General features: G+C 43.2%; 1 long non-coding RNA gene across 1 annotated transcript; it reads left to right on the forward strand.

Annotated features, from left to right (window-relative positions):
• Positions 1–1,030: 1,030 nt before the first annotated feature.
• LOC143412562 (uncharacterized) lies at positions 1,031–9,261 on the forward strand. Its single transcript, XR_013093069.1, has 3 exons — positions 1,031–2,975; positions 7,153–7,297; positions 9,101–9,261. It is a non-coding gene; the product is annotated as an uncharacterized LOC143412562 (long non-coding RNA).
• The last annotated feature ends 5,535 nt before the right edge of the window (positions 9,262–14,796 follow it).

Raw genomic sequence — 14,796 nt, forward strand, 5'->3', positions numbered from 1 at the left:
GCGCCGACAGGGAACACCCACGGGAGAAGTTGGGAGAGGAGCAAGAAAAATGCTCCTGGGGAAACAGCAGGAGGGATCAGAGGTTTTACAGAACAGCCTCTGTACGCTGGGACGAGCCGGAGAAACGGACAAACTGAATCTTTCCTCCAATAAAAAAACTAAAAACCCATCTCTACCTTCAGGTGGTGGTGACCTGGTTATAGTCTTCTTCACAGTCAGTCACATATGTTTTTAGACGATTTTGATGCTCAAAAGCAAAACAAGTATGCAGAGAAGGCGGTACTCATCTTAAACCAAACTCATATCCTGATAACCACTTAAGGGCCTGCAGTGAACGCGCACACTCTTCCCCACTATGTCTGCACTCTGCAGGTCTGCAGACCCTCGTAGCCTGTAAAATATAAACAATTACAGCAGCTCAGTGGCAGCACGAGAGTCTGACATCATCCTCCCGATGAGATCATCCCATAAAACTACTGGTCTTACTCATTCAGCTAAACGTGAATGTGTGTGTGTGTGTGTGTGTGTGTGTCCATGTGTGTGTGTCCATGTGTGTGTGTCCGTGTGTGTGTGTGTGTGAGTGTCCGTATGTGTGTGTGTGTGTGTGTGTGTCCATGTGTGTGTGTCCGTATGTGTCCGTGTGTGTGTGTGTGCATGTGTGTGTGTCCGTGTGTGTCCGTATGTGTCCGTGTGTGTGTGTGTCCATGTGTGTGTGTCCGTGTGTGTGTGTGTGTGTGTGTGTGTGTGTGTCTACGAGAGACTGAGGAACTCTAGTGGGTGGTGCAGGTGTCAGTTGTAGGACAATCAGATTAGCTGTAACAAACTGTGCTGTGATGAGATTGAAGCTGAAGGGCTTTTAAAAGCATTGATCTGGACGAGGGAAAGCCACTCCCACACCAAGTGAAGACTAATCCCTTTTTCTCTGAACTACAGAAAAGTTAAAGCGCCGTTCACCTCGACTCAAACTAAATTTAGCCTGCATTAACGCTACGCTAACAGAAGCTGTAAAACAGAATCGGTAACATGACCACATCCTTTCCACTCTGTCGCAGCGCTGCTAATACCAGCAAAGTTGTCCTGACATGTTGTGCAGGCTTCATGCTTGTGCATGTTTGTCAAAGACAGCCTGTCTGCAGCCGGCTGTTACCATGGAAACAGAGAACTGAAAAATGCAGCGAGAAAGGTGAATGACTACCAGAGAGTGAGTATTTGCTCATGCGCTATTTTTGTGCACAGGTTGAAAACACCTTGGAAACGTGTTGGTTTTAGTGACCAGCAGCGGCTGCAGGAGCCTCGTGGAGCTGTGTGATGCCTTAAATATGTGGCATTTCATTGGAACTGTGCATCAGCGCGCTCATGTACGCCTATGGAGGCAGAGATCGTTACACAACTAAAATCATCATTTGCTAAAAATTTCAACTGAAGGTTTTAGTTTGTCACAAATGCTAATCTGACAAACTGTGTTAGCCATTTTAAGATGCCAGTGCAGTAGCAAGCAGAAGGTTTCCTGCTGTATTTTATCTACCGAAGCATCCAAGCTCAGCACCTGGGTAACGACGGCCCATTTTTAGAGACTTTTTCCTACTTAGGAAATCCAAATGGTAAAAGGTTCATTCCAAAATCACCATATGGGACTTTTTTTGGACTGTGGCTGAAATGAAACCCAACTCTAAATCTGGACAGCTTCTGCTGACCTGCTGAGGTCATCAGAAGGTCAGGTTAGGATCTGAGTTGACCTAATCTTGTGCCATACAAGTGTTTTTCTATAAAAGTCCTACAAATAAAAAGATTCCAAGTGTTTTGTCTTTTAGTTGATGACACTGTTTCAGTTATATTGTTGGTTTATGATCAGAGCCTAAATAAAATGAATTTGCTAACGATCAGAAAAATCCAGAAAAATGGAAAAAATGAGGAAAAGGTTCAAAATAATTGTTATTTTGGATGCTTAAAGTCAACAGACTAAACATGCAGATTCGACCCATCATCAACTTCATCAGGTCTTCATAAAAAAAAAACACAAAACAGTCCATCTCATATCCAAGTTTGACTGTTTTTTTCTATCAGGGAAACCAAATGTGCCTGTGAGGCAGATCATTTGTTTCCTGTGTGCTTTCCTGTCGTCCTGGATCTTTTCGTATTTCCTGAGCATGCGGACTGATCCAGGATGCTTGCGTCCCTTAATGGGCATAAAACATTTGCAAACGACTTCAGTACAATAACATGGACATCAATAAAGTTGCTTGTTAAAGCACGAAGACTGTGTGAAGCAAACCACATGGAAGCAGCAGTGTGTCAGTGGGAGAAGCGCTCAGCAGCAGCAGCAGCTGCAGCCTGGGGTAAAGCCACTTTCATTTTCCCTGTGTGGGCGCCATCTTCTGGACAACCGTGGTCATGTTTCCTGACGAGGCACAGGATGTTTTAACCCGAGTTTGAACTTGCCCCAGTGAACCTCTTAAACTAAAGCCTCGCTCTTTGGCTCCCAGAGATGATACATGAGATGGTGAATAGCTGTCTGTGTTACACGGTCACCTCTTGTTGTTTTCCTTTGTCTCCTCTCATTTACCAGAATCCCTCCGAGTGCTTCCCTTCAGGCCCAGAGTGAGCAGTTCCAGGTATCTTTTCTAATGTTGATAGATATTCTGTGTAACAGTTGGTGAAATGTTAGTATTTGACCACTAGGCGGAGCTCTTGTAATGATAATGTAACTAACTCATTTTATTTTGTATGTTTTATTTTTGTGTTGAGCATGTTAACATTTTCCTTTTTTGCCTACCGGATTGGTGTACAGTTAATTTGATACATGGAAAATAGCCGGTTAATTTTGTAAATATAAGGTAAGGGCAGAGGTCACTTCCTGTTTTGGGAAGTAAGGTCAGAGAAGCTGCTCATGGTGACGGTCTAGCCGTGTGAATGTTAAAGAAGAAATAAGTCCTAAGTTCCAATTACACCGGTTTGTCTACTTGCAGGCCAAAGTGGTATGTTTGTTTATATTTTGTGAATTTTATATTGTAATATGTTTTAATGCTGAAATATAATTTTCTTGTACATTTGTATTCACCAGTTCTACGGTGTACCTGTACGTTAAGAGAAGCACAGTAAACATCAGTAAAGAAGAACTCTCGTGTCTCTCGTGTATGTGTACAAGCCGGCATATTCTGGTTTTACTGGTGTACTCTCTTTATTTTTTTATTTTCATTTTTTTGCCTGCCCCGTTTGGCTCTTTTGCCATCAGAATTATTGTCTAAAGGCAAAGAAAGATGCCCAACAGATTTACTTTACCAAATCAACCAACCCAGCCTTGCTGTATTGGTCTATTTGATTCGCCTTTTATTGTTTATTTTATTTTAATCTGCTAAATACGGGACAGACTTGACTGGGGAAAAGAAAAGGGAGAAAGAAAGAGGGAAAGAAAAACAGCGGGGAAGAGGAACGGTGATAAAGGGCAAAAAAACCAAAAACCAACAAAATAAGCAGACAAAAAATACATCTGTCAATCACCTGGATCACCTGTTGAGAAAGAAAAAAGAGAAAACAAGCAGAAAAAAAAGAGCAATATAATAAACAACATCATTACCATGCTCTATGGGAATATAACAGTAAATACTAAATATTAAAATGGCCTGCATTTGTATAGCGCTTTTCTAGTCCTTAAGGACCCCACAGCGCTTCACACTACATTCAGTCATTCACACACACATTCACGCACTGGCGATGGCAGCTACATTGTAGCCACAGCCGCCCATGGCGCACTGACATTGTTGTGCAGCACGTAAGATCGACAGCACACAGTGTGCTTTAAGGTAGGAGCCAAAAAGGGTGTAGTTTGTGTGTGTGAGCACCCGTGTGTACACCTGTGAGCATGAGCGCGCTTGTTTTAAAAGGTTCCTTCATGTAATGATCTGCTAGAGCAGGGGTGGGCAATCTCAGTCCACGAGGGCCGGTGTCCCTGCAGTTTTAGACGTGTCCTCGAACCAACACAGCTGATTTAAATGGCTAAATTAGCTCCTCAACGGCTGTATCCCAATTCAGGGTCTGCAGCCTTAAAGTACGCAGCCTCAACGATCCTCAAGGGCCATGTACTTAAAGACCACTAAGGCCGGAAGTGCGAGGCTTGTGAAATGGGACGGTCTAGCCTCTGTTGCGCTGCCCAAGTTGCCTAGCAACCATGATACTAACAGCTGGAAACGTGTCATACAGCTGTGTTTGACAGAGATGAAGGAGAAATCTTTTGTTCATTCGTTTGTTTGTTTCTACATGAGCTTTGATCATTCTCTGATTAAGCTCAGCTATTAAACAGCGAATATTTTAAAGTAAAGGCTTTAAAACCAAGTTAGTACAAACGTCACTGATGTCACATGACTTTGCCGACATGTGGCCACCAGTAATGTTTTCATGTTCTTCATTATTAAACATTTGCACATAAATAAGTGACATCATATTCAGTACTTACTTAAAGTTTACTCTTCGGCCGCCCCTCATCCGCCGTTTTTTTCGGCAAAATTATCCACACCCACCGCCGCGCTATGCATTCTGGGATATGTTGGGCCACGAAGTCTACACCGCCACGTCCTTAAAATTCAGGGAACTTAAGGACGCATTTGAGGGCCGCATTTCGAGCAGCCTTCGAATTGGGACAGCCTTCGTCGCGTCGCGGTGACGATCGGAGCAATTAATCGGGAAGACTGTAGATTTTGACCAGTTCATTGAGTAATCTGATATTCTTGCAAAAGAGTTTATCAATGCAATCACCCCAGAGATATTGGTTTGTGAGTTTTGGAGAAAAAGTAACACATCATCCGCATAAAGGCTGATTTTATGTTCCACGTTCTTGCATTTTATGCCCCTAATTACTGAATTCTGTCTAATTGCTGCTGCTAGTGGTTCAATAAAAATTGCAAACAGTGAAGGGGAGAGTGGGCATCCCTGCCTGGTGCCCCTCAGGAGACAGAAGCTGGAGGATGTCTGGTCATTTGTTCTAACACAAGCTGTTGGGGAATTTTATAATATTTTTAACCAGTTGATGAAAGAGGATCCAAAACCAAATTTGTGTAAAGTTGCAAATAGAAATTTCCAGTTAACTCTGTCAAATGCTTTTTCTGCATCTAAAGAAAATATTGTAGTTTCTAGGTTTTTACTGTATGAGTAGTCTATCAAATTAAGTAATCTACGTGTATTTGTTGATGAGTGCCGACCTTTTATGAAACCAGTTTGGTCAGGATGAATTAAGAGGGGGGTTATTTTCTCCAGTCTCTTTGAGAGAGCTTTGCAGATTATTTTAAGGTCTACATTTATAAGGGATATTGGACGATAGCTTGAGGGATATACAGGGTCTTTGCCTGGTTTTAGCAGGAGATTAATGTTTGCAGAATTCATATTTGATGGAAGTCTGCCCTTTTCTTTAATTTCCAACAACGTTCTGTAGAAAACTGGTGCTAGAATCGACCAGAATTCTTTGTAGAATTCTGCAGGAAAGCCGTCTGGACCTGGAGCCTTATTATTGGGCATACTTATCAGGGCTTCCTGGAGTTCACCTGTGTCAGTGGTGAATCCAGTGCCATTGCTTGAGTGTCTAATAATTTTGGAAGAGTTATGTTGTCCAAAAACTGATCAATTTCTTTTTTAGATGGGTTTATTTGTGGTGAATACAACGTTTTATAGAAATCCCTGAAAATGTTGTTTATTTGTATCGGTTCATATAATGTGTTCCCAGATGAATCTTGAACAGCACATATAGTTGTTTTTTCTTTATTTATTTTTAGCTGGTTTGCTAGAAATTGACCTGATTTATTACCATGTTCATAATTTTTTAGGTGTAGTCTTTGTACTAAGAATTTTGTTTTTTTATCAATTATCTCATTTAATTCTAGTTTTGTTTTGCGTATTTTGTTCAATGTTTCCTGATCTTGGTGGGACGCGTAGGCTTCTTCTAGTGATTTGATGTTTTTTTCTAATTCCTGAATATTTTTGTTTTCTTTTTTCTTTTTATGTGATGAGAAAGAAATTATTTTACCTCTCATCACAGCTTTCCCTGCTTCCCATAGAACAGAAGCTGATGTTTCGGGAGTGTCATTATAGTTCAAATATGAAGTCCACTCTTTTTTAAAATATTTAATAAAGTCTTCATCTTTAAGTAGTGATATATTAAATCTCCAGTTTTTACTTGGCGTAGTATTATTCTTGTGCATTAGTGTTAAAGATACAGGAGCATGATCGCTGACAGCTATAGGATGAATCTCAGTGTCTGAAATGTCGTTCAGCAGTGAGCTGCTGACCAAAAAATAATCCAGACGAGAGTAGGAGTGATGGACATGTGAGAAAAAAGTATATTCCTTACTGGTGGGGTGAAGGGAGCGCCATGCATCGCAAAGACCAAAGTCACTCATATACTGTTTGATTATATTTGTGGACTGCCAATTACGCTGAGTTCCCGCTGTGTTGAGCCTATCCATGTCTTCATTTAGTCCAAGGTTGAGGTCGCCTCCAAGAACAAGTGTGCCATCTAAGTGTTCAGAGAGTGCACTGAAAAAACCGTGAAAGACTGAGGGATCGTCAACATTTGGACCATATACACTTGCAATACATAGCTTTTTATCACGTAGATAGTTTAATGATTTGGCCGGGGAAGCTGCACTCTGGGCCTTCTTCATCACGAGATCCTGGAAGCACTGATCGATGTAATCTTGGAGAGCCTCTAAACTCTCCCCGTTGTTCTCCAGGGTGTTGGAGATGATTTAGACAAATGTTGTTAGTTATAAGACAATTGATAAGTGTATTTGGTAATACTGAAGCTTAAAGGAGTTCGTTCAATTCTAAACTACCATTCGCTTTAATTTTCCGCCAAAATCTCCGGCGTCTGACGTCAGTTACAACATGAGTCACTTACCGCCCTCTTCTCTGATGTGTGCTCTCTTTATGATGCTCAGACAGGCGGTGCATGTGTGTGTGTGCAGTCCCTGTGCAGCAGAGGTCAGAGGTGACAGCTATGACTCTCCAGAGTGAGGTTGGAGCAGTCCTCAAAGACAATGCTGATACAACGATTTTCTATAAAAGTGACACCGGCTCATCGCTCTCTGTAATCTGCCTCCTGTGAACAGTGACTGTGAGACAGTTTGCATTTCCACTAAACGTGATGAACATCTCCTGTGTTTGCAGATGATGGTGGTGAGGAGAGGAAGCAGAGACTGATGCTGGTTTTACAGTGTTCACAATGAAGCTACAGCTGTCTCTCGCTCTGCTGTGAGATGACTAATGAACATGGAGGTTTCTTTTTTACTCGTCCCTTTCTTTGTGTTTCCAGGTGACAAATGACTTTGGCATTCAAACAGATAACGTCACTATCATATCAATGGTTTACCTCGCTGTATAACACAAGCATTAGTTTATTGCACCAACAGATCATCAACCTGACAAAATTCACCAAGCTGACAGATACGTGTGGACAGCACAAGTATTACAAAGCAGGACTACATGTCTGTTTATTTGCTTTATAGCGTCTTTGCTCTTAACACCTAATGCCTCGTTCTTCACGCCCGCCCAGCGGGGTGATGACGGGACCCCATCAGCCGTTTACACCTGAGGTTTAAAAAGGCTTTAACTCATCCAGGACCTTAAATCCCTGTGTCAGAGCAGAAGGCGCGCACACACACACACACACACACACACACACACACACACACACACTTACTTTATCAGACTTTCATTATGACATTATTAGTAGAAGATAAAACCCTTGTGCTTCTAAAGTCAGCGTTTGCTTTGAGACAGAACGTGTCATTGTGTCGGCACCGGCTCATTGGTTGGCACTAAAAAACTCAGTTTGACTGAATTCAAGTGCAAAATGTGATCCGGTTGGCACACGGCTGCAATGGGACAACATGTGACGTCTGTGAATCCTTTCCAGATACAGTGAATATAATGTGTTTACCTTTTCATTCATGCAGCATTTTTGCATAATGATGTATGAAATGAGTTCAGTCAGGTTGGGTTGCTGTGACTTACGCAAAGATCAGGAAGCGTTTCACGACTGATGAAATGTTGGCACGATTTACTATACTTTGCTTCCAAGCAGCCAGACTTTGTGCTGATGTTTCCCCAGGCTTTGTGAAGGTCTAATCCTTCAACCTGACCATTTACACCAGTGACACATTCACACACAAACTGTATTTAGAAGCACTTTGTTGCTAGCAGCCTGTCACAAAAACAGATCATCTGTTTCCATTTCTTTGGTTACATCTTTGAAGAAATGGCAACAATGACACCGTCTGACCGGCGTGAAAGAACACCGGTTAGATGGTTCTCAAAGAGCTCTTAGCTGAAAACTTGGCATACCTCAACACAGAGTGCAGTGTGTCCTTAAAAAGATGAAGTACAGCCACATGAGCTGATGCTGTTGTACTGGTGTGTACTGGTCCCAGTAAAACAGCTCACTTTATTACAGATGCACTGATGTGAGCTTCCCTGCTGCAGTTGAGCATCAGTGCAGGAAAGTGTTTCCTGACATAATAATGATCACACACAATGATGGACACTTTCAATGACTCGGCATTAATGTACCTTTGAGCATTAGCAGGAGTCACCGGTGGCCTATAACAAGCTGCTCTGTAAGCCTATGACTGTATTATCTAAAGAAATGTCAGAGTAGAACGAGTGGTGGTTTCCTGAGTGTGTATGATTATGCTGAACCCGTGTTTTTGAATATTGAGTCAACAGATTATTAAACAGTTTCTCTAATAGCTTTGGGTTCATCTAAAGTGAAATGTTACGCTTCTCAAACGAGACCATGACTTGTTCCATCACTACCCTGCAGATGCTCCTCCAGGGCTTTGGGGGTGTTTCAATTTCAAATCACACTGTAGAGAAGGTGTCGCGAAATCAATCAATGTAGAGCAGTGTCACAAACCACGGAGGCCCCAGAAAAGTGCAATCAAACGGTCAGTTTATTAACAGCCCGGAGAAAACATCAGCATATGTCTTCTGACAAAAATACAGTGAGACACCAAATGAGTTGAGGCCTCAGGCCTGACACATTCCTAGATTATATGTGTTATATGTGTTGTAAGCATGCATGCAGTCAACCTTCTATGTTCTCATCTTCCCTCAGCATGTATCACCTGGACAGTCACGCCAGTGAAGCTTAAGACCCTTAATGGACGGAACATCAACTCTGAATAAGCACAAATGCAATGTGTATAAAATACTTCTGGCTGTACCTGTAATAAAAGTTAACATAATAGAAGGATCCTTAACTAAACATCCTCAATAAACAACTTTAATGCAATATCAATACTGTGAGAAATATTATTAAATGGAATAATGCAGTAAAGAATGTTATTAATGCAATTATAATGATTCAAGTTATATGGCAGCAATAAAAGAATTTCTGGATCTCCACAAAGGCCACGGCAAAGATGACCCACTTACCTCGCACCGCACCATCAGCTCACCCTTACATCCATACGGACACCATATGGAGATGGAATCTCTTAGAAATCCTCAAATAAATCAGCTATAACATTCAGCTCTCCTCTGCAGAAGCAGAGCAGGTCAAATCTATAACTGAAGCTGAAACTCAAGCCCTGAATGTTGATCAGCACGCTCCTCTCACGCTCCAGGGTAGCCAACAATGAGAGTTTCTGAGCAGTAACATGGACACGATGGTGTTCATCAATTCAGACCAGACGGACCGCAGCTTTTTCCTGTGCTGCCATCAACATCTCCACACTGCTACAGCATTTGGTGTTTCATATTAGTTAGTGTTTAACAAACGAGACATATTCTAGCATTCCTTATTCTCTGTCATATAATTAAAGACTGGTTTGTGCTCGTTACTGTGGTCGAAATATCAAATAGCAATGTCCACAAATGTACAAGTAATCAGTATGAGCTCAAAGCTCAGCTTCAGACTACTCTCAGGTCAGACATTTTTTCTAATGTCGGCTCTGTGTGTCGTCATAAAGAGGTGATTTCCCTGATATAGACGTCCAAGGTTAGCGAGCTAAGACAGCCTGTTTGAGACAGTGGATGAACTTCACTAAAGAGCTCCTCCCTCTCGACTCTGCAGCACTGTGTGGGTGTTTCTGTCATCGTTTCAATAGGATTGGATGTAAAAACAGACAGTTATATTTTCTTATTGATAAACGCCTTTTATTCACAGCCACAAACCTTCCAATGACAATAATAATCCCGCCCACAGCAGCTGTAACAGATGAAGCGAGCGGCCACAGAGACTTCCTGTTAGAGTCACCTTCAAACACCACAGCAGCTGCTGATACACACATGAACGTTTCTGCTGTGGTTCATTAACAACACTCTTAACAGCTGGTTATCATTCGTGAAAAGCTCTAAGAGTAAATCACTGACTGACTAATTAGAGTAGCACAGTTTTCATTTCATTTCAGACATGCAGCGGCGCAGTAAGGGCATGCAACGGAGACTTCAGGAATATTAACAGTCCAGATTAAGTCAGTATTTATAGCTGGAATAACTCGACTTGGATTTCCAACTCAGGAAGTCAGAGCAGCGCCCAGTTAACAATCCAAGATGGTGGCTGTGAACGTAAACAGCATTCAGACTGTAAAACGACTGTGTTACAGCTGTTGTGTGTTTGTGACTTGCTAATAAGCCGTATCCAGAGCACTGAGCAGCAGACACATGATCGTGCTGCAGTGGTGCTTTTAAATGCAAACAAACAAGTATTGCAGTGTTTTGCTAAAGATACATGAACGCTAAAAAGCGAAAGGTTTTCGTGCTTTTCTGACTTTGCTGCTGGAACCGGAATCGATGCTGAGCCAAAACGATGCAGCCATGACCATAAAACAGAAGCGAGTGAAGCTGAAAGAAACTAAAATTCTCCATAAACCTGAGAGGCTGCAGGATCGGGCTCATAACACATCAGCACTCGCCTCTCTCGTCACGTTATCTGCAGTTTCATCCATTGTTCAGATAATAATCCTGCCCTCAGCAGTGTTAACAAGGCCCGTAATCCTCTAAAAGCCTTCTCTTTTGACTCTTGCTAAGTGACCTGTTATTTTTAGAGCAGTCACTGCCGGGGCATGCTGGTGTTTGCTTTAGGATAAGTAAATGTGCATCTCAGGCTGATCAACGAGGCTAATCAGTTAAGAAGAGAACGGAGAGACTGACAGCACTCCATGGAAACCGTACCTCGCTTTGTTCTCTGTTCCTCTACCAAGTGACAATTAAGTGGGGTGAGAGACCTTCAAACAGCAGGAGAGAGAGAAACACTAACAGAAAGAGAGCGATGAGTTATTTCACACACACACACACACACACACACACTCACACACACACTCACACTCACACACACACACACACACACTCACACACACACACACTCACACACACACACACACACACACACACTCACACACACACACACACTCACACACACACACACACACACACACTCACACACACACACACACACACACACACACACACACACACACACTCACACACACACTCACACTCACACACACACACACACACACTCACACACACACACACTCACACACACACACACACACACACACACACACACACACTCACACACACACACACTCACACACACACACACACTCACACACACACACACTCACACACACACACACACACACACACACTCACACTCACACACACACACACACACACACACTCACACACACACTCACACTCACACACACACACACACACACTCACACACACACACACTCACACACACACACACACACACACACACTCACACACACACACTCTCACACACACACACACACACACACACACACACACACACACACACACCTGACCTGTCTCCTCATCTCCCCCCACCTGTTTGATAAGTGGCTTCTTCCTCCTGCTACTGTAGCAAAGACATATTTTAGGCCCACATCCACAGTTAGAAACAGGTCCAGGTGGTGACCCGCTGAGCAAACGAAGAGTCAGGTTCACGCTGCTCTGACCTTTGACCCCTGCAGGCACATAGGTTTTACATGCTCTCCAGAGAGGTACAGGGTCTTTCTTCTTGAAACTTCTTCTGTTGGGTGTTTGTGGGGTGGGGGGGCGACTACTACTGAGGCCCAGTTAACAAAAAGTAGCCTGGGTGTACGGCTGCTGTTAGCCTCTCGGCTGTGGGGCTGTGTGATTGCACATATAAATATCTGTTTTCAAATGTTGGCTTACAGGAAATGCTGCTAGTCTGCAATAAGGTGTAAACGGCTACTTTTGGATTTTTCTGCCCAACAACTAGAGTTGAGTCTGAGAAACAGCTCTACCGTCTCAGTCAAGAGTCTGTATTTTATTTTTAGATGTAATCATATTTCCACCAATTGAGTCGTGCCCCTCTAATTGTGTAAAAATTCTATGCACTATTTCTCCTGCCAAAATCAACTTGTACTTCTTTTTCTTGCATGGGCTCGAATTATTTCATCTCACTGTAACATGTGGTTTGAATCAATCAAGCTTCTATAGCTCGTGGCAACATGTGACACGCTGACCTGTAACGTAGCGGTACACGAACATGTGAGATGTTGTTTCCCAGTGTTGGTTCAAATCTCTTCCACTATGTTTTTGGCACCTGTGAGGGAAATATACATTTATATATATGTGCATAGAGTGCATTAAAGAGGACAAATAAGTAGACAAACAGGGTTCTTATTGTCACATGTAGCTGATCTTCCAGGAATAGAAAATCTTTCCTCCCTGAGGCACAAAGCTAGACATGACGCGCTGGCATCTTTTGAAAAGACTGTAATGATATTATGCGAGGACAGGAAAAAGCAATTTACAGGCGTCAGTGATAACAGGAAACCTTCTGAGGATCACAAGTCTCCTCAATTTGCAGAAACTGGGTTGGATTAGTTCAGCCTGCTCTCAGGGGCAAACAGGGAGAAGTGAACTCCACCTCTCTGATCTTGAGGCCTGTCGGCTGACCGCCACACTCCCATAAACTAAGGCCAGACCTCTGCCACGCCTTTGATCGCTCTACACCTCGCAGAGCTGCTTCCCATATATCACTGCTTTGAAGGAGCGCTCAGTGATTTTATGATTTACTGCATTCCTCGTGTGTTTGAGCAGTGTTTTCTTAGCAGCAGTTGGTAACTCTTCAAGCGCTCCTCATACACAAAAAAAAGGTACACCATTGAAATAACACCTCTAAATAAGAGCCAAATGTAAGTGCTGTTATTTGTAGTGACATGTATCACATGACTTGGTGGCACTGTCACTTGGTGTTCGCTCTCTCTGTGTAGAGTATCACTTCCTGTTCCTGCTCAAACACAGTGGTGTTTCTGAGTAGCTTATCTGCTTAGCAATTTAATTAAAAACTGTAAGATACATTCTTTTCTCATAGTATAATCTTCACGTGCTTTATCCGAAGCACACTCTCTGTGTACTCACTACCTAACTTATAGCCAAAGTATTCACTCACTGTGTCTCTACAGTTTTGGTAGCTTAGCTTAGCTCGTAGCACCATGGCTACTTCACCTGTCCCTCCTGCACTTTCTTGCTCATTGTGTCAGATGTTTAGTTACTCCTCGGCCTCCTTTAGCAGTAATGATATCTGTAACAAATGTAGCATATTTGCAGCTTTGGAGGCCAGGATTACTGAATTGGAGACTCGGCTTCGCACCCTTCATTCACCCATAGCTAGCCAGGCCCCTGTAGCTGGTGCAGCCAAAGATAGCGTAGGCCCCGCTAGCTGTTCCCCGGCAGACCCCAAGCAGCTGGGGAAAGAGGGCGGCTGGGTCACGGTGAGGAGGAAGCATAGTCCTAAACAGAAGCCCCAGGTACACCACCAACCCGTTCATGTGTCTAACCGTTTTTCCCCACTCGGCGACACACCCGCCGGGGGTCAAACTCTGGTAATTGGTGATTCTGTTCTCAGACATGTGAAGCTAGAGACACCGGCAACCATAGTCAATTGTCTTCCAGGGGCCAGAGCAGGCGACATTGAAGGAAATTTAAAACTGCTGGCTAAGGGTAAACGTAAATTCAGTAAAATCATAATTCACGTCGGCAGTAATGACACCCGGTTATGCCAATCGGAGGTCACTAAAATCAATATTGAATCGGTGTGCAACTTTGCCAAAACAATGTCGGACTCTGTAGTTTTCTCTGGTCCCCTCCCCAATCAGACCAGGAGTGACATGTTTAGCCGCATGTTCTCCTTAAATTGCTGGCTGTCTGAGTGGTGTCCCAGAAACGATGTGGGCTTCATAGATAATTGGCAGGAGGGCCTGCAGGGGGCACAGGGGAACATAAAGTATGCCTCCCTGACGCACATGAAAGACTGTGACAGTGCGGCTCTGTGCAGAAGGGCTGCTGCAAGCTGAAGCAGGTCAGATGAATAAGTGGAGGAGAGATGGATGGATGGGTACCCCGACCTAATGCCCCCCCCCCCCCCCGACTCAGACACGTGTCAGAGAGCAAGCCTGGTTAGCTGACGTTTAGATGGAGCCTCGTGTTTCAGTAAAGCTATTCAGCATCTCAGGGCCCGAGACATTCAATAACTGTTTCAGATTGCTGCTAAAGGAACAATTTCAAATGATTTAATTGCTCATTTACCTGATATAATCTCAGTTGTTCTGATAAGCCCATCCATCTGGCCCAAGGAGAAAAACACCAAAAAGTGTTTGGTCAGGTCTGGTTCCAATCACTCTCAGAGCTCACTGCAGCTGCTTCCCGAAACTCTGGCTTATCGTGTGCTGCTTTTGTTTTTAAAGGCTGATTATTTCCTTTTTACTCACTGCCTCCTTTCACCAGCAGCTTAAATGTTTCAAGATG

Source organism: Maylandia zebra, linkage group LG15 (genome assembly GCF_041146795.1).
Source record: "Maylandia zebra isolate NMK-2024a linkage group LG15, Mzebra_GT3a, whole genome shotgun sequence".
Lineage (NCBI taxonomy): Eukaryota > Metazoa > Chordata > Actinopteri > Cichliformes > Cichlidae > Maylandia > Maylandia zebra.